Below are 21,470 nucleotides of genomic sequence, written 5' to 3'. Positions count from 1 at the left end.
GATATTAACCCCCTCAACGTCGAAAACTAGTATAGTTTAAGGTGGTTTTGTCCTGCAAAGGATTCTTTCCTTCGGCAAAGGCCTTTGCCCGAACGGCGACTTCGTCGCCACGGAATTTATTTGGCAAAGGGTCTGAAAACCAGACAATACCAAATTGCATTTGTTCACAAGCAGAGCGCCACAACGACAAAATATTGAAAGGTTTGAATCAAAAGCGCGGCCGAGCCCAGCAGTGTAAACGGACAAAATTGCGAGGCTCGGCCGCGCAATTGAGGCCGGACTCGGCCGCGGCCGAGCCGCGGCCGAGCCCGGCGTTTACACCAAGAAAAGGCCGGGCTCGGCCGCGGCTCGGCCGCGGCCGAGACCACCTCCAGAGCGAGGCCAAATGCGAGGCCAATTTTGGCCTCGCATTTGGCCTTTTGCGCGTTTACACTGAAGCGGGGCTGGGCTCGGCCGCGGCTCGGCCGCGGCCGAGCCTCGCACTGTAAACGGGGTCTAAGTCTATGTCTCTACCCTTGCCCGTTACATGGTTTGTGCCGAAAGGGTGGGTTGGGTGGTGGCGCGTCGCGTTAATGGGAACACCACCCTTCGTCCAAAGCCCCCCCCCCCCCCGGTTTTGCCGAAAGGGTGCATTGGGAGCGTTGGGTCGCGTCGCGTTGACTGGAACCCCACCCTTCGTCCAAATTTCCCCCCCCCCCCCCCGGTTTTGCCGAAAGGGTGCGTTGGTACTTTTTCTCATGTAATATTAAAAGACGAGTTTTGAATTTATATTTAACCTTCAAACAACCATTTCAAAGAGGCTATCGTCCGGATCGGTTTACACTCTATTACCACTTGGTCTACAGCCAGTTGGTCTAATAGACTGTTTAATATCAGTTGGTCTAATAACCAGTTGCTCTAGTCATCATTTCGTCCAATTACTGTTTGGTCTAATTGTTATTTGGTTTAATTACTATTTGGTCTACAGTCAATTCGTCTAATAATAGCCATTTGGTCTATTTTTGGTCTAACACCAATTTATATCATCAAATACCGATTTGGTCTATTATGAGTTGGTCTAATTCCATTTCGTCTAATCATCAAATGGTCTAAAATAAAATCAAATTTGTCCAATATAAATTTGGTGTACACATCATTAATTTTGGTCCATTGTATGCCCAGTTGGTCTAGCCTCTGTCTATCATCATTTAGTCTAGTCTACACCCATTTAGTCTAATAACCATTGATCTTATTGTCATTTGGTCTAATAGCCAGCCTCCTGGTCTAATCAGGTACCATTTGGTCCAATCATCGTTTCGTCTATATGACCAACTGGGCTATCTTTTTTTTTTTTTTTTGGGGGGGGGGGTGGGCCCTTTTTATTGATGTGTACACCAAATTTATATTGGACAAATTTGGTTTTATTTTAGACCATTTGATGATTAGACGAAATGGAATTAGACTAACTCATAATAGACCAAAAATAGACCAAATGGCTATTATTAGACGAATTGACTGTAGACCAAATAGTAATTAAACCAAATAACAATTAGACCAAACAGTAATTGGACGAAAGGATGACTAGACTAACTGGTTATTAGACCAACTCTAACTCTAAACCTAACCCTAATGTACTAATCCTATTCCTGACCCTAACCCTGATCTTTACTCTTACCTTTTCACTAAGCAATATTCATTTGGAGGGGGTAATTGTCCTGATACGAATATTATTTGTTACTTATATTTTGATTGACTTTTTAGCGATGCGCCCCAGCATGATATTGTCGCATTATTATTTTTGCTTACATTGATTCCTGGACATAAATACCAGTGAACTTAAACCTAAAAAAAGAACTTACAAGTATCTCTTTAGCTTGCAGCGTTGACGAGACGATCAATAAGTATTTTGATGACAATTTATCAATCAATAGTCTGACATTGATATATTTGGTGACACAGGGCTGCAGTTTGTGCACTACGAGCCCCATATAACAAGACAATAGCAATGGAAAGCAACAAAAGGCGTGGAGAAACCAGCGGGGACAGATATGTCGGACAGGCTGTGACTACTCAACCAGCGAGAAATTCATATCCTCAGGTATGATCTGCCATGAGTGCATTTTGTTCGGAAGGGGTGAGAGAGAGAGAGAGAGAGAGAGAGGAAAAAAAAGAAACTGGCAACAGATCATTACATAATTTCGTGATAAGTTGCAATTTTGTTTGATTTTGTTTGATTCGCTTTAGGTAAGTAATTATGTGAATATTATTTGTCAGTTATTGCTTAAAGGGGATGGCTAGTAACTGATCAGTGTGAATCAATGGGAATGCTGGGGGATGATTGTTCCAATAATTGTGGGATTCATTTAAGAGTAAATTATGTATCTATATTGTTGTGTGAAAATTATTTGCTTCAGAATGGTCTCATATTCAAGTAATGTGCTGTTTAATGTTTCCAGGCTAGCATGCCTCTACAGTGACTTGGCACGTCATGTGCTGTCATAATATGCGGATCATCTAAGGTGACCTCCGGGTAGTCAAAATTATGACACGGCCTTAATGCTCGAATTCTCGTCATATTTCTGCGCAAAACTAACGCTTAATTTCCCATTTGAATTTATGTACAAAACTAACGCTAAAGTGACTTTTTTTTTCACAAGACGAGTGCTGAAATTCCATGTTAATTGATGATGTCATAAATTCGGCTTAGTGATAGCACAGACTGGATTTTTTTTTTTGATATCACAAAATGGATTTCTTAATATCATGAATGTAAATAATACTTATATCGAATTGAATTTGTGATATCAAAAATACGTTTACGTGATTAACTACTGGGTATTCCTGATATCACAAATTGACTTTGTGATATCAGAAATTTGATTTTATGATATCACAAAATGTAATCTGGGATATCAGAAAATATTTTAGATAGTAAAAGAGCCTTGCCATACAGTCCCTCCAGACGCGATTGTTGTTGTAACGCTATTCGTTTCGATTCAGACATAAAGTGAAAATAAGCCCAGAAAGCGTTGTCTATTGAAAGGCGAAGTCAAGCGGGAAATGTTGCATTACATTACAAGAGGTCATGTACACATTCAGAACGACTAGGGAAACTCCCAACGTTGTCTTTTAGGGGACACAGACAACGGTGTAGCCAGGATTTGATCCGGGGGGGGGGGGCGGTTAGTCTGCGAGGGAGCGAAGCGACCGAGCCCGAGCGAGCGGAGCGACAAGGGGGGGGGGGGGAGGTGTGGGGGGGGGGTGTCTCCCCTCCCACGGTAAGAACTTTTTGCATTTTCATGTTGTAAATGGTGCAATTTGATGCATGTTTTTGCGCGTTTTATCGAATTGAAACAGTCCCACTTGTTTAAGGTAGCAATTTTCATGTCGATTATCATTTGAACAATTTGGCTTTAAAATATGGTATCATTTAAATCAATGTCTTGCATTAATTTTTACACTGAATATCATGAACGCGACTGAACCTGAGCGAGCGGAGCGAGAGGGGGAGGTGGGGGGGGGGGAGAGGTTGTGGGAGGGGGGGGGCGGTGTCCCCTTCCCACGGTGAGAACTTTTTTGCATTTTTATGTTGTAAATGGTGCAATTTGATGCATGTTTTTGCGCGCTTTATCGACGTGAAACAGTCCCACTTGTTTAAGGTAGCAGTATATTTTGATGTAGATTATTATTGAACAATTTTCCTATAAAATGGTATGATTTAAATACACTTCTTGTATTAATTCTCTTCACTGAATATCATGAACGCGACTGAGCCCGAGCGAGCGGGGAGGGGAGGGTGTGGGAGGGGGGGGGGATGTCCCCCCTCCCACGGTGAGATCTTTTTGCATTTTGATGTTGCAAATGGTGCAATTTGATGCATGTTTTTGCGTGTTTTAACGAGTTGAAACAGTCCCACTTGTTTAAGGTTGCAGTACATTCTAGTGTAGATTATTATTGCACAATTTGCCTATGATATATATAAAATGGTATCACTTAAATAAACTTTTTGTATTAATTCTTACTCTGAATATCATGAACGCGACTGAGCCAGAGCGAGCGGAGCGAGCGAGGGGGACGGGGAGGATGTGGTAGGGGGGTGTCCCCCTCCCACGGTGAGAACTTTTTGCATTTTGATGTTGCAAATGGTGCAATTTGATGCATGTTTTTGCTTGTTTTTGCGTGTTTTATCGACTTGAAACAGTCCCACTTGTTTGAGGTAGCAATACAATATTTTCATGTCGATTATTATTGAACATTGTGGCTATAAAATGGTATTAGTTAAATAAACGTCTTGTATTAATTCTTACAATGAATATCATGAACGCTTTCTGCTCAGCAATCAAACAGAAAGAGCATGCACACGAGGGTGTAGATATAGGGGCATTTCCCCTCCAACACGAAGGCGATTTTGCATTTTCAGACCTTAAATTCAGCGATCTGGTGCAAATTTTTGGTGCAATACTTTTTCGTCGAAGTGTTAAAATCACGGAATTTTAGCTCCGAATGTGCATCATCTGTGTGTATCATCTAGTGAGGAAGAGCTTAGGGGAAGGGGGATTCCCCCCTCCCGCTCGGCGGAGCTTTTGCGTTTTAAGAATTGAAATAAGGCGATCTGGAGCACACTTTTTGTGGAAAATTCGGAAATTGTCCTTCCCCAAAATGTATTAAGTCTAAAGTGGGTAACAAGCAATGGAAGGGTGGCAAGATACCCCTCCCATATTCAAGGGAGCCTTTTTTCAGTTTTGCTGAAGCTTTTTGAACTGAAATTCAACAATCTGGCGCACACTTTTGTTGGAATATCTGGAAATTTTTCAATCAGAAGAGAAGTGTAGCAAGCCTGTGGAAGGAGATTCTGTATAATTTTCTGATTGCAGTTAAACGTTTTGGTACACACATTTTGTGTCATATTTGGAAAACTGTTTATGTTCAAAGCGTAGCCACAGTCTACTTCTATGCATGGGGGGGGGGGGGGAGGGGCGGGCGAGCAGGAAGAAGGCGTGGGCGAGTGTTATCTCCACCCTTCCCTTACGATGGAGCTTTTGCCTTTTTAAGGTTGAAATTGAGATATCTCCTATACGCATATTTGATGGCATATTTGGGAAGTCATTAAAAAAAAAACTGATGTGGGGAGGGGACTGAGGGAGGAAAGGGTCGATTAAAACGGGGAATTCCCCTTGTACATGAGGGAACTTTGAGTTTTCGGAATAATATAAGTGATAAGTCTTGTGCACTCAGAATTATTCATAATTTCGTGTAAATCTAAAAAGTGTACTAAGGGTAGGGAAAGAGGCACAGAGGGGAGGGTTTGGGAGGGGGATACCCCCTCCAAGCACGAGAAATTGTGCATAATTTGAATTGAAATTCAACGATCTGGTGTACACTTTGAGTGAAATGTTCATAAAATTATGATCTTATTTGATGAAAGGTTGAAAAGGAGACCCGCTTCATGTGCATGCATACAGTATGCACGCATTCTTTTTTTTTCCGCCTCGCAAATCCCCGGTCCAAATCTTAGGGGGGGGGGCGACCGCCCCCATCCCCCCCCCCCCCTGGCTACGCCAGTGGACACAGAATAGACATGATCCAGACTTTTAAGATCTGAAATGGCCTTGACGACTTGTATAGCCCAGATTTCTTCAGCAACATTCCTATTCAAGGACGAGAAGTCACATTCTTAAGCTCAGAAAACTTCACACAAACTCAAAATCATGACAAAGGGATTTGTCTCATCGTGTAGTCAAAGTCTAGAACAGCGTAATACTGCATAGAAGCCATCAATAGCAACCGTGTAAACCCCTTCAAATCAAAATTAGAGAAGGCATGGAAACATACATTCAACCGTGTCCCATAATGTTCTAGCCCTTTGCATGTGAATAGTAGCGCCAAAAGAACAAAAAAAAAGAGGAATGTTTGCAAGACCGAAGAGGATGCACAGAGGTAAATAAGTTTCAGGCCCTACTTTATGCCCAACCCTAACAAAAAAGTCCTGTGGTACTCCCTGTGGTACTTGTCGGTACCACACAATGTACCACACACTTGTAATGTTACCACAGGAACTGTGTGGTACTGTACCACAGGCTTGTAGGGTACTCCCTGTAGTACTTGTCAGTACCACACAATGTACCACATAAATAAATGTTACCACAGGAACTGTGTGGTACTGTTTTACAGGCTCATGTGGTACTCCCTGTGGTACTGGTTGGTACCACACAATGTACCACACAAATATGTGTTAACACAGAAACTGTGTGGTACTGTGTCACAGGCTCGTGTGGTACTCTGGGATGTACCACAGGGCAGTACCACAGGACAATACCACAGGAAAGTACCACAGGACAGTACCACAAGACAGTATACACACAAATTGTCCGGTGGTATTTTGGGACGTATACCACACGACAGTACTACAGGACAGTACCACATGAATTGTCCTTTGGTATTTTGGGACGTACCACAGGAGAGTACAACAGGAAAGTACCACAGGATAGTACCACAGGACAGTACCACAGGACAGTACCACAGGAAAGTACCACAGGATAGTACCACACGACAGTACCACAGGAATTGTTCTGTGGTATTTTGGGACTTACCACAGGATAGTACCACAGGACAGTACCTCACGACTTGTCCTGTGGTATTTTGGGACGTACCACAGGACAGTACCACAGAGCAGTACCACAGGACAGTACCACAGAGCAGTACCACAGGACAGTACCACAGCAAAGTACCACAGGATAGTACCGCAGGACAGTACCACACGACTTGTCCTGCGGTATTTTGGGACGTACCACAGGGCAGTACCACAGGACAGTACCACACGACTTCGTCCTGCGGTATTTTGGGACGTACCACAGGGCAGTACCACAGGATAGTACCACAGGACAGTACCACACGACTTGTCCTGTGGTATTTTGGGACTTACCACAGGACAGTACCACAGGGCAGTACCACAGGAAAGTACCACAGGACAGTACCACACGACTTGTCCTGTGGTATTTTGGGACATACCACAGGACAGTACCACAGGAATTGTCCTGTGGTATTTTGGGACGTACCACAGGACAGTACCACAGTACAGTACCACAGGATATTACCACAGGACAGTACCCCATGACTTGTCCTGTGGTATTTTGGGACGTACCACAGGACAGTACCACAGAGCAGTACCACAGGACAGTACCACAGAGCAGTACCACAGGACAGTACCACAGCAAAGTACCACAGGATAGTACCGCAGGACAGTACCACACGACTTGTCCTGCGGTATTTTGGGACGTACCACAGGGCAGTACCACAGGACAGTACCACACGACTTCGTCCTGCGGTATTTTGGGACGTACCACAGGGCAGTACCACAGGATAGTACCACAGGACAGTACCACACGACTTGTCCTGTGGTATTTTGGGACGTACCACAGGACAGTACCACAGGGCAGTACCACAGGAAAGTACCACAGGACAGTACCACACGACTTGTCCTGTGGTATTTTGGGACATACCACAGGACAGTACCACAGGAATTGTCCTGTGGTATTTTGGGACGTACCACAGGACAGTACCACAGTACAGTACCACAGGATATTACCACAGGACAGTACCCCATGACTTGTCCTGTGGTATTTTGGGACGTACCACAGGACAGTACCACAGGGCAGTACCACAGAGCAGTACCACAGGACAGTACCACAGGATAGTACCACAGGACAGTACCACACAACTTGTCCTGCGGTATTTTGGGACGTACCACAGGGCAGTACCACAGGAAAGTACCACAGGATAGTACCACAGGACAGTCCCACACGACTTGTCCTGCGGTATTTTGGGACGTACCACAGGGCAGTACCACAGGACAGTACCACAGGAAAGTACCACAGGATAGTATAACAGGACAGTACCACACGACTTGTCCTGTGGTATTTTGGGACGTACCACAGGGCAGTACCACAGGGCAGTACCACAGGGCAGTACCACAGGAAAGTACCACAGGACAGTACCACACGACTTGTCCTGTGGTATTTTGGGACATACCACAGGACAGTACCACAGGGCAGTACCACAGGATATTACCACAGGACAGTACCTCACGACTTGTCCTGTGGTATTTTGGGACGTACCACAGGACAGTACCACAGTACAGTACAACAGGATATTACCACAGGACAGTACCACAGGACAGTACCACACGACTTGTCCTGTGGTATTTTGGGACGTACCACAGGGCAGTACCACAGGATGTATAGTACCACAGGACAGTACCACACGACTTGTCCTGTGGTATTTTGGGACGTACCACAGGACAGTACCACAGGGCAGTACCACAGGACAGTACCACAGGAAAGTACCACAGGATAGTACCACAGGACAGTACCACATGACTTGTCCTGTGGTATTTTGGGACGTACCACAGGACAGTACCACACGAATTGTCCTGTGGAATTTTGGGACGTACCACAGGACAGTACGACAGGAATTCCTGTGGTAATTTTCGATGTATACCACAGGAGAGTACCACAGGAACTGTCCAAAATCCCACAGGAAAATCATAATATGGTGCTATTCCACACAGAAGTACCACACAGCAAATTAGATTCGAAAGTACCACAGAAAAATGCTACAGGATATTCTTTTTTTTTTCTTAACATTTTATACCAGAGGACTATCACATCAGGAGAATATCAAACAGCAGTACCACACAGGAGTACCACACAGGAAAATTGTAAGGCAGAATCAACTGAAATTTATAACAAAAATACAAACAAAAAAGCACATATTAATATTCCTCAATTAATTGATAGATGAGTTATGCTGTTAATTATAACAATTGATTTGCCATTACTTATCCTGTCCTATACTCCTACAGTATTACCTATTTAGTGAAAGTGCTGATGTAAAGCATGAAAAATTTCATAAGGACTTCTGTGGTACTCCTGTGGTACTCCTGTGGTACTCCTGTGGTACAAATTTTTACATAGCTCATGAATATTCATAAAAAGCACTCTAGATTTTAGAAAATACATATATGACTTAAAAAGTCAAAGTATTAATGATGGAACTTACTTTGAACTTTATGAAAGATTGTCAAATTATGTTATGTTAATCCCAATATCATAGATATTGTTATGAATGTGTAATTTCATATCTTGATAATAAAGTATAATCGAGTTAGTAACCATGCCTTAATGCTTTACGGATAGACGGCCTTATATATATGTACTGATACGGTCGATGGCTACCTAGGAATAGAATATGACTATATAGATCTATTATAGGACTAGATTGGCACTTGGCCATTAGACTCTCGTTTGAGGTTATATGTTAGGAGTAGGATAGGTTATTAAGTAGAGCCATGTTTGTCCTGAAATCCATCACTCACCTATCAGGAATATTCCTTGATATGTGGCTAAAATTCTCCCAGATTTTTTTTTTTCGATCTATCCTGTGTGGTACTCTCCTGTGGTACCATGGAAATGCTGTGTGGTACTGCCCCGTGGTAATGCTGTGTGGTATTGATCGACCTGTGGTACTGTCCCAAAATACCATAGGACAGTTCCTGTGGTACTGTTCTGTGGTACTGGTCCTGTGGTACTGCCCTGTGGTACGTCCCAAAATACCACAGGAATTCCTGTGGTACTGCCCTGTGGTACGTCCCAAAATACCACAGGAATTCCTGTGGTACTGTCCTGTGGTACTGTTCTGTGGTACCGGTCCTGTGGTACTTTCCTGTGGTACTGCCCTGTGGTACGTCCCAAAATACCACAGGAATTCCTGTGGTACTGTCCTGTGGTATGTCCCAAAATACCACAGGACAATTCCTGTGGTACTGTCCTGTGGTACTGTCCTGTGGTACTTTCCTGTGGTACTGTCCTGTGGTACCGTCCTGTGGTAATTACCACAGGAGTACCACAGGACTTTTTCGTAAGGGAACATCAAGGTAAATTGGGGTAACTTAAAAGTAGTGTCAGCAGAGTCCATGTACATGCACAATGTACACATAAGACATTAGTCAATGTAAAATCTGGATGAACTGGAGCCGACATGGGATTTTTTCTTTTTAACTGGTAGAGGGAAAGCAGAAAAGTGAAAACCCTGATGAAAAAATGTCTATTATTTAGCGGGTATACTGCATGCGTATTTGTATGTATTCATGAGATTATGTTTTCAGCAATCAATAATTTTTGTGTGTTTGTTTTCTTATTAACAAGGAGCAGGCCGGGGGCAACTACGGTCAGGATGACTATCCTATTGTGACAAAAGAGCCTGCATATTGTAAAGGATCCTGCTGTGGTGAGGCTCTTCTCTCTGCTAAAGCCGGAACTGGGTAGGTGAAGAAGGAATTCAATCCCGATGTCTCCATCGAGTGTAAGGGAACCGCCTTGGGATGCGACATGTCTTTAATAGACGACTGCGCGATTGCCCTAGGCTGCCAATCGGAGGTCTGCGCCACAAAGTTCGTTTGCGGCCTTCTTGCTCTAACACTTGGTCTAGCGTTTAACACTAGGTGCCTGTATAACGAAGATGAAGTCGAGTTACAAGTGATGGGAACTGGGATCGATTCGTCGTCTGGGCTGGCTCTGTGTGTCCTGGGATCCAAATTAGGCATTCATAACAAGGAAAAGGCGAATAAGTAAAAGAAAAGGAAGAAGGCAGAGCAGAGGGAAAGGGTAAATCAGGGTTCCATTTCATTAAAAAATGACACGATACCAACCTTACTGGAAAGGCAATTGTCATGGTATCGACAAGAATCCAGCTTCCTGATTGGCTGTTGCTATGGAAAGTTGTCATTCCAGTAAGAGTTGCTATCCTAGCATATTTTGTAAATTAGGGTCCTGAGGAAAAGTTGGGCAGAAGGGGAAAGGAGAGTTGAGGAAGGGAAAGAAAAGGAAGGGGAAGAAGAGGAAGGGAAAGAATATGAAGGGGAAGAAGAGGAAGGGAAGATGAGGAAAAGGAAGAGGAAGGAGGGGATGATGAGGAAGGGGAAGATGAGGAAGGGGATGATGATGAGGAAGTGGAAGAGGAGGAAAACGCAAAATAAAAAGAGGTGAAAACGCAGCATTCTGCATGATTTTACGCACCTTATTTTCTGATACAAAAAAAAAAACCCGATGTTTTATGTTCTTGATAGAAAATGAAATAAAATTGAATTGAATAAAAGTAAGTGGAAGAGGAAGAGGCTAAATAGGAGAAAACGATGAGAGTGACTGCAAAAGAGTACAAGACGGAGACACACCTGAAAACGAGAAAGAGCAAAATGCTGTTGTAAGAAATTAGCTTTCTGCGACTGGTAGATATTACAGCAAAAAGCTGAAGGAGCTGTGGTTTGGTGAAGCAATCATATGTGGTTATTGTGTATGCGGGTAGACTTTGACCCATTGGTGATTTTTGGATGGGCCTATAGGGCCATTTAGATTCGACTTCTGAGAAAAATGACGTTCATTTTCAAAATCATAGTTATCGCTTTCTTGATAGTCGTTGATATGATATAAGTTTAATCAATTCCAGGTGTGGCAACAATTTCTATGGTATTATAAATCATACATCAGTAGTTTTACCGTCCACATTACATCTCAGATTCGACCGTTGACAAAAGTGGTGGCCATTTTCAAGGTCGGCAACCATTTCGAGTAGTGTGTATACTGTAGTCTAGGGCGAAGAGCGAAGGGACGATCTTGGACAGGGCCTCATTATACAGCAAGAAGTCGACCTCACACTCTCAATCGCTCTCACGTCAACCATCACGACCAGCTCCAAATGCAGGATGATGAACAATTGGAATTGGAGAACATTCATTGGACCTTGCAGCATAACAGTCTTCAAATGACACTTCTTTGTCTTCACTTGCATCTTCCAAGGTGTGGATATACTCCCTGTAGGCAATCTGCTGATAATAGATGTACTGTGGCTCATTAGCTCGTCTTGTTCACGAAGGATACTTTCAGAAACGAATATGCTGCCCCAATGGTAAGCAACCATGGCCTGAACGAGTGTTCCAAAAGATCTCCAATAGCGCCGAGTTCGAGACTCACCCCCTCCACAACAACGCCGGTTATACGGGGCTGGATCCGTCGCCTTCGCTAAACCGCGGTTGGCCGGTCGAAGGACGTCGTTGTCGCCCTGACATACTTTTCAAGCGATTCGCGTTCGCCGTGTCCAAGGATGCAAGGCTGTCGCCATATATAGGGAAAAAATTATTAAAAATCAATGATGTAGTTTGGCAAAAAAACTGAATAGCTGTAGATATTGAGTATGAATTCCTCTACAAACTGCGTTTTGGTTGGGAGATGAAAGCTTTTCTGATGGAATTTGAGGGGACTATATTTCATTGGGTACGTGTACGGAAAATAGGTGATTTTTTGAGTGACAAGAACTCGTAGTCTTGCTTTGCGGACCCTTGGACAGAATTTGAACAGAAGAACCTGCCTTGCAAATTTGATGGATGACAGGGTATATCTCACTTATCCAGGTTAGTGAAGATGAAACACCTCATTTCTCCCAGCTATTTTACAGAATATTTTGAAAATTGAATTTTAACACACGTCTCTATGGGGAATTATTTACCCGTGTGAGCCCTATAAATGGAGGACGGCGATTCGCGAAGCAAAGTCAGTATCATGAAATTCCCCATTGATTAAATTCGATAAACCGGAACCACGAGTTTGGACTGAACCGAACTGAAGTCTGAACCGACATTGTGGTCAGGCATATGATTTGTTGTGGCAAGCCACACGCCCACGCCGTCCCATAGGCTAATAATGTGAGAAGTGTTTAGTTATTTAGTTACTTATATACATGTAGTTAGTTTATAAGCCAAAAAGAGTACTATTGAGAGTTATTAGTTTTGGAATTAGAAGGTTGATAGTATTTTATGCATGGAATACCAGTCATTTAATTCGGGAGATATGTGTAAGCTATGAGCTCAGAAGATTATTATATTGTATGACCGGATGTATGATTTGATTACGTGACTCCGCCTTAAAGGTATTAGCCCACATTTAATTTTGTAAACCTGCAGCAATTGGTCTCATAGTTAGCATGGAGTTTGGGTATGATTGCAGTAACACCTGTGCAAAATTTCGTTCCAATTAGTCCATTACTTTCATAAAAATAAATGAAAATGCACCGTAATCCGTATGCATGCGTATAACGCTCGCTAGCTCCGGTCCACGTACGTGTTACATGTACAATGTACGTAGCTATAGCCCGCGCTTGTAATTCGATTTTGGGTCGGGTTGACCCGATTTGAAAATTGATTTTAAAACGATGATTTTCTCTCTTTTATCGAATGGTATAGACAAAGAGCGACAGGTGAGGAACGTAAGGTACTGAAAATCCACCCTTCCGCTTTTTTTTTGGGACACCCGGTATATATGTTCGCCGGATTTTTGCGACTCATGAGATAATAGTTTGAGCCCGACACGCGATCCATACGGTGAATATTGCGTAAGCTCGGTGATCCATGTCAACAAAAGATACAGCTTTCACATTGGACGCGGGCCAGGAAAAAAAACAAACAGTGTGTGTGTGTGTGTGTGTGCGCGCGCGCCCAATGTGAAAGCTGTATTTTTGTTGACATGGATCAACGAGCTCACACAATTCACCGTACGGAACGCTCGTCGCACCCAAATTATTATCTCATAAGTCGCAAAAATTTGAAAATGACTGCATGCATTTACAGAAATTAGCGTGAACTAAAAGGTACTAAACCAAATTTAATGATTTTGGTATCATTGTCTTCTGCGGGAGATGTTCTTTCTAATGACGTCAAGAAATATAAAACTTTTAGAGCGCAAGGTACTGAAAACCCACCGTTCCGCTTTTTTGGGGACACCCGGTATATATAATCTTGGGACTTTTCACGTGTTGCACTTCGAATGTTGTAATTATAAGAAGAAAGAATCTCAAATACGCCATGGATCCATGAAGAAGTTTTTTATTACAAAATTTTCGGTCTGTCCCAGACCTTCGTCAGTGTATAGTGTATACTAAGACAATGATAAGTTTTTGCATGTATATATATATATATATATATATATATATGAATATATCTATACATATAATACATATGTCTAAATAAATATATCTATATAAATATAAAGTATGTATCTATATGTATATGTATATATATATACATGTATATATATATATATGTATATGTATATATATATATATATATATATATATATATATATATATATATAATATGTATGATTGTATGTCTGTTTATATATGTTGGAAGTGCCTCATTGTATTTGTATGTTTTTGATAAAAGGATTGTCTTGTATCGCAGCCTCAGAGTAAAGTAACGTACTGACCAAATTAAAGAAAATATTATTATGTCATGTCAACAGTACTCTCTAGATAAGTATAGCTCAGGCATAAATCTACAATTTGTCAGTGAATAGTACAAGCAAAGTTATTCTTATTCACCAAAGTTTCCATACTATCCATCATCCCTGTGTAACCCAATATGTAAATGCCCTAATTTTAGTTTCCTTAAAGAAAATATGGGCGTCATTAGATGTTCAAAGAGAATTGTAGTATCTTTTGTTTCTTTCTTTTGTCCACTTTACCTTTCTTCAACCATGACAAGGAAACAAGAGTTGTCTTGACTGTCCGCCAAAAAATGAAAATGTGGAAGAAACGAATATCGCACTATATTTCCGGGAGAACATCAACAATGTTGACATTTTATTTCAATAGAACATGAGCAGCACATAGCATCTGCAGCAGTGATACATGAAACATTTCAGAGTACAGTGTATTATTTCAATTGTTTTCAACATGCACGCATTTCGATTCAAATTACATCTTCAATCATTAAAAGTGCGTGTATATGTTACAAACCGTTTTGGATAATTTTTAGTATCGGATATTAAACGATTAACCTCATTGCCTTTTAACCTTATATTTCGTACTGGTGGATATATAACTTATACATTGAAACACATTATTCGCAGCTTTGTTCAACTTATCCAACTAGTTACGGTTAACTGCCGATAGCAGAACAGGGTAAAGAACATTGCAGAAACATTTATACAAAAATGAATACAACATGAACGTTTTTATTAATTTTCTCACCGGGAATGGCATCGCTCCTAGCCAAACTATTTTTCATGAGTTGATAGAGGAAATCAGTCTGGACGATATTTTCGTCTATCGGGGTTACCAACACAAATCATAAAACGGTAATGTTGCACACTTCTCGTGGAGCACATACGGGTTTATGTTTACAAATTTCCAAATGCAAGTGCATCCCTAAAACAACTGTACAAAGACGTACGATCTCCAAATTTGAAACTCTGCGTATAGTTTCAGATTTCAGATCAACAACAGCCTCGGTTTATTTCCTTGCTGTTCAAAGCGATCGATATGCGTATAATATCATGAGCCGAAAATGTTATATCAACGGAACATTCATAACCAGTGATGTACCGCTAAGCAGGATCTGTGGAAGGGCACTATATCCGAACAACCCGATTAGTCGTTTAGCTGTTATGGATATGAAATGTTTCTCTCTATAGATTTATGTAACCGCGTCTTCCTAAAAGGAGATAACCCGCATTCAACGTCGTGAAGAGAGATAGAGAATGCATGCAATCGATATACATTGATGCAAAACAAACGAACTGAGAAATAAACACACACGGCTTGTACTGATGAGATGAAAGACAATTTTTTTCCAATGAGAACTCTCAGATACATCAATTCAAAACAAACGAACTGAAAAACAAACACACACAGCTCGTACTGATGAGATGAAAGGCAATTTTTTCAATGAGTTCTCTCAGATACATTATTGCAAAACAAACGACCTCAGAAACAAACACACACAGCTTGCGGTACTGATGAGATGAAAGACAACTTTTCCAATGAGAACTGAGAACTCTGTGTATTATACAGGCGTACTCTCTTAAAAAATAAGCGGATTTCGACTGATAAGAATGAATAACAAATTATTCAAAGAATTATTCTGTATAGATTTCTAAGACCACTCCAATTTCAATAAACATGCCACAATTATTGTCATCACGTAACCATGATGGACACTAAACAGTCAGCATGACCATAGAGCAAAGCAGACTCAAAATTACATAAGGCGTTTTCACATCACCCCGATGTTTCGAAATAGCGCGCTATTTTCTAACTTGAGAAATTAACCCGATAACGAAATAGCGCGCATTTGATAATGTGAATACAAATTACCGCGCTAACTGATCGAGAAAATTTCTCGAGTCCAACTCGGGAATTTCCGAAATAGCAGGATAATTAATGCGAACTAGCGCGCTAATAGGCGTTTTCACATCAGCCCGATAAAAATCCAAGCTCGAGATATTTTTCGCAGAAAATAGTCAGCAAAATAGCGCGCTATTTCGAAACATCGGGCTGATGTGAAAACGCCTAATGTGACAAGTGCTTATTCCACAATTCACCATGCGTTCGTCTTTTGTTCGAGCTGTATTACTATGTGTTTGAAAATTGCAGATTCAATATTGCAGGATTACATGCCACTGCTTTGAAAGAAATTTCGCTCCCTTACTATATGACACGTGACTAACACCTGGATTGCTCATGAATGCAGACTATGTAGAGCTTCTCAGTATCATGCAAATGGAAAACAAATTCGTCCCTATAGTAGTCTTAATAAAAGTTTAGACATGATTTAATTAACACCATCTATTTACCACAGACCCACAACACGTCTACCATATAACCACCACATGTCTACCAGATAGCCACCATATATTTACCATAAAACCACCATACATTTATCACATAAACACCATACATCTACCATAAAACCACCATATTCACCATAAAACCAACATACATTTATAACATAAACACCATACATCTACCACATAACCACCATATATCTAACATATAGGCCTAATTGCACATCTACCATATAATCTCCATACATCTACCATAAACCATCAATTTAACACATAATCACCATACATTTCCCATATAACCACCATCTACCATATTACTGTACATCTACCATATTACTACCATACATCTACCACATAACAACATCCATTTACCACAGAACCATCATACAACTATACTATGGTATAGATCAACCATAAATTTACCACAGCACTCGAGTTCTTTTTTTTTTTCCCGCGGTTATTGCTGCCGGCAGAACCGTACCTGCATGCGACTCCCCACTTGGAGTGTTGCTGTACAGTGTGGGACCCTTTGATTAAACGTACAGAGGGTATCTCCTCGGGGTTGAATCTAATTCGCGACTAGTTGGCGACTCCAGATTTTGCTAGTTACAGAGACGTCTCCGCGACGTCTCCGAGACGTCTCCTAGAAATTACAGAGTCTCCGATTAGTCGCAAGAAATTTAAACATGTTCAATTTTTTGCGAAGTCTCCGCGACGTCTCAGAGACATCTCAAAGACGTCGCGGAGACTAATCATATCCGCGACTGCTGAGAGGTCTCCGCAATGTCTCCGCGCGCGACTCTGTTTGACGCTGTTTGACCTACTTTATAAACCACGTGACCCATCTGTGTCCTGACATCCTGCCTAGATCAACTCAGGTGATCCTGCAACAGCTCCCTCATATTTCTTTCTTTTTTTTGACACCTGCCATACATACTCGTCTTACGTCTCCTTTGTGAGACCGCAAGACATTTTCATGTTGGAGACGTCTCCGCGACTGCTGCGACTGTTAAAGTTGGAGACGTCGCGGAGACGTCTCCATTGGTGAGATACTAGCTTGACATCAAGAATATTCAAGCAGAACAAAATAGAGCAGCCAGATTCATCTGTAATGACTACAAATGGCAGTCTTCCGCCTTCGGAATGATAAAGGACCTTAGACTCCACCCACTTCCAGAACGACGTAAGCTCATACAAGCTGTCGACATTTCACAAGATAAAACATGGCAACATTGTTTCGAAGCTCGAGGTTTATATCGACCCAACTCAAGCACCGAGAGGTATGGCAATCCGGAGCTATCACCCTGATATTTCACACGGCTCTTCAACTGCTCTCGCCAACTCCTTCTTTCATAGAACAGCAAGGATTGGAATGGTCTGCCGAGCGATATTAAACAGATTCATAAATTTGATACATAGAAGCGCTCCAGCGTCACCTCCGTTGTGATTTGCTGCACATCACACCACAGTGCTGAGTGATACTCTGTTGATAATAATAATAATAACAATAATAATAACAATAACAATAATGATAATAATAATAATAATACATTACATTACATTACATTACATTTTAATGCATTGTTTCTAAGTGTACAGGGAAAAGACGAAAGGAAAGATGAAAAAATGAGGAATAAGAGACAGGTCAAAACACAAGAAAGAATAACATGACATAAATCAATTACCAGTTAATAAACACGTACAATTATTGGGTTACACTCAGCACATGAACTTAGAGAAGGAATCAATATGGAACAAGATGAGTTTTAAGAAGTGCCTTAAACGATTCTGCTGTTTGAGCTTGTCGTATATGAATGGGTAGATTGCTCCAAAGCTTGGGTGCTATAACCACGAATGAGCGTTCTCCGTAGCGTGTCTTTAATGCGAGGTTCGGGTAACAGTTGAAGATGGGCAGTAGCATGGAAGCGTAGACGTCTAGACGTCAAAGAAGTTGATGAGGATCGAAGAGAGATTAGGTTCTGTAGGTATGAAGGGGCTTGGTTATGAAAAGCTTTATAGACTAGGAGAAGAACTTTGAAGATGACACGTTCATTTATTGGCAACCAATTAAATGACTGGATAATTGGGGTAATGTGTTTAGACTTCCTGGAACGTGTGACTAGTCTGCCGGCGGTGTTATGGCTCGTGAAGGGGTGCAATATGGGGTTGGGGAAAACCAGCTAGGAGACTGTGACAATAACCAATGTGAGATGACGCGAATGCATGGATAAGCTTTTCTGTGGCAGAAGCGTCGAGGTACTTGTGGATTCTGTTAATCCTAGCTATCACAACGAAGCTGTCTTGTACTTGTTGCGGATGTGCTGGCAAGGGAGATGTGCTTATCAAAGGTTATACCAAGATCTCGGACCACTCAGACTTCTGCACGCATCCCGTAAATAGGTCCAGGGGAGGAACATCGTCAAACCGCTGTCTGAATCTAGAAGATTCAGACAACGAATTTCAAATTCAGACTTTTTCAGCGTATTCATCCAGATCCAGATCCAGATCGCTTTCAAGGTGGTACTGGTCCTGGTACTTGGTCTAGACCTAGCGCTGTTATAATCTGCCATGTCAGTCCAGGAACTCTGATTCCGTATAGCGCTGATCTCTCCCGCTGATGTGTCTCTGTGCAGTGTGTAGTCTCCTGTCTCTCTAAATGAAAGTCTGTGGGTTTCCGTTGCTTTTTCAACAACTTTAGCAAAGTAGGTCTATATAGAGTATAGGTTCATTATTTTTACAAAATACTTGAGTTATAAGCATGCTATAGAACAACCATACAGCTGTACCATTCTCTACATTGTACATACCACTCAATGCATATCTTCAGTATTAACAAACGCCCTCCCAATATGGCATACCACAGAACAAGCATCTACCATAGGTACCTATATATTGTACCATGTGCATACCACTCTACATATAACTACACAATTATGTAAACCACAGAACAGCCTTCTATACCATAGAGCTGTACAGTAAAAGTCATATCACTCACAAGATATCTACACCATTTTATCTGGTATACTATTCTTGTGGTCGGCTACACGTCACTTCCGGTTGACTGGAGTGAAAACAAACAGCTTGCAAGCGCTAAGCCTGCATAATGCGCATACTGCATGCTGTGCATGTGCGACGCCTATAAGTTATGTGCAACTCTACGGCCGGCACGCTGACGACATACACATGGGGACTGTTTTTCATTATTCATTTTGTCATTTGTGCCATTTATGAGATACATGCATCATGTCTTGCCAGCAATATTCTAAAAATCTGGATCCTGTCGATCGGTCCCGGTATTTTCCAAGATGAAGGCAGCCGGACTGGACCTGTGCCCGTATGAAATCGCTGCAGGACTCTGGATCAACGACCTGACAAAATGGCCAGATGTGCAGTAGAACCTCTTTGAGTAGGCCCTACCCCGATCTACGCTTACTTAGTACCTCATAGAAACTTCAGGTAGGGATAGGCCTAACGCTAGTACTATAGTACTTAGGGTAGGGCCTAATTTAGGGTAGGCCTAGGGCCTAATCCTGCCGTCCACACAGCTACATTAGTACAGCTTGAGCTAGCGCTATGCTCGCGGGGTGCCCCGGCCGAAAACACGTACAGCGTTACCACTCCAGGCTCACGCGACTATAGACTACGGTTTGTTTTCACTCCACCGCTCGCGCTATCCATGACCCCGTGACACGCAAAATACCCGGATGTCCGACCATGAGAATAGAACAAGCATCCATCATGTACGTACCGCTTACCATTAGATATCTTCATCATGAGAAAAACCATAGTAGAACAAGCATCTATATACGATGGAGATGTATCATTATGCATGCCACTCACCATGTATCATAATATATCTACATCATCTACAACAGAACAAGTATCTACTATAAAGCTCCAGGTGCCGACATATCTCTCAATATGTATCCACACCATTTGTCATTATGAGGTTATTGGCATACCCTACTACACGCATCTAACTGCCAGACGTATAGGCCTATTGATATGCACACCATCCACCATATATCTACACCATAATGGTATACCAACAAGCGTCCACCATAGGCACGTACCATGCTAATGCCATACACCATGATCTACATTATTATTTTATACTGTACAACAAGCAATTACCATAGACATGTACTAGTACCACAGAACAAAATAGGGATCGATCCTCGGGCCTATTTTATTTCTTTTGTATATGACTGATTTACCCAATGTTTCTAATATTTTACAATGTATTCTATTTGCAGATGCTACAAGTATATTTTTGTCTCATGATAATATTGATTCTCTCCAGGAGGTGTTTAGTAAGGAACTACATTATGTTACAAATTGGCTGCGAGTTAATAAGATATCAATTAATATATCAAAAACTAATTTTATGATATTTTCAAAGAAAAAAATGCAACATTGACACTGTATGCATTAACATGTGCGGTTTTCAAATTATGCAGACGTCTTCACTGAAATTCCTTGGAGTTCATGTAGATAATGAATTGAATTGGTCGAATCATATTAATTTTGTTTGCAATAGATTATAAAAAAAAAATGTTGGTGCAATGTATAAACAAAGTTTTCTCCCAAAGTCTGTTTAAAAATCAATTTGTAATGCTATAATTTTACCTCATTTGTATTATGGAATAACTGTTTGGGGCAATGCTCATGAATGTTACATTCAAAGACTTTTAGTGCTTCAAAAACGTGCAATACAAATCAGTTCCCATGCCACCTTTCTTGCCCATACCCAGCCACTTCTTTATCCCTAAAGATATTGCAGTTGATTGATATGTATAAATATAAAGCTGGAATTTTTAT

General features: G+C 41.5%; 1 pseudogene; it reads left to right on the top strand.

Annotated features, from left to right (window-relative positions):
• Nucleotides 1-1,984: 1,984 nt before the first annotated feature.
• Nucleotides 1,985-20,044, top strand: LOC140233338 (uncharacterized; annotated as a pseudogene).
• The last annotated feature ends 1,426 nt before the right edge of the window (nucleotides 20,045-21,470 follow it).

This window comes from Diadema setosum, chromosome 9 (assembly GCF_964275005.1).
Source record: "Diadema setosum chromosome 9, eeDiaSeto1, whole genome shotgun sequence".
Lineage (NCBI taxonomy): Eukaryota > Metazoa > Echinodermata > Echinoidea > Diadematoida > Diadematidae > Diadema > Diadema setosum.
The sequence above is the reverse complement of the archived record's forward strand: the minus strand, read 5'-3'. Positions and strand labels throughout refer to the sequence as shown.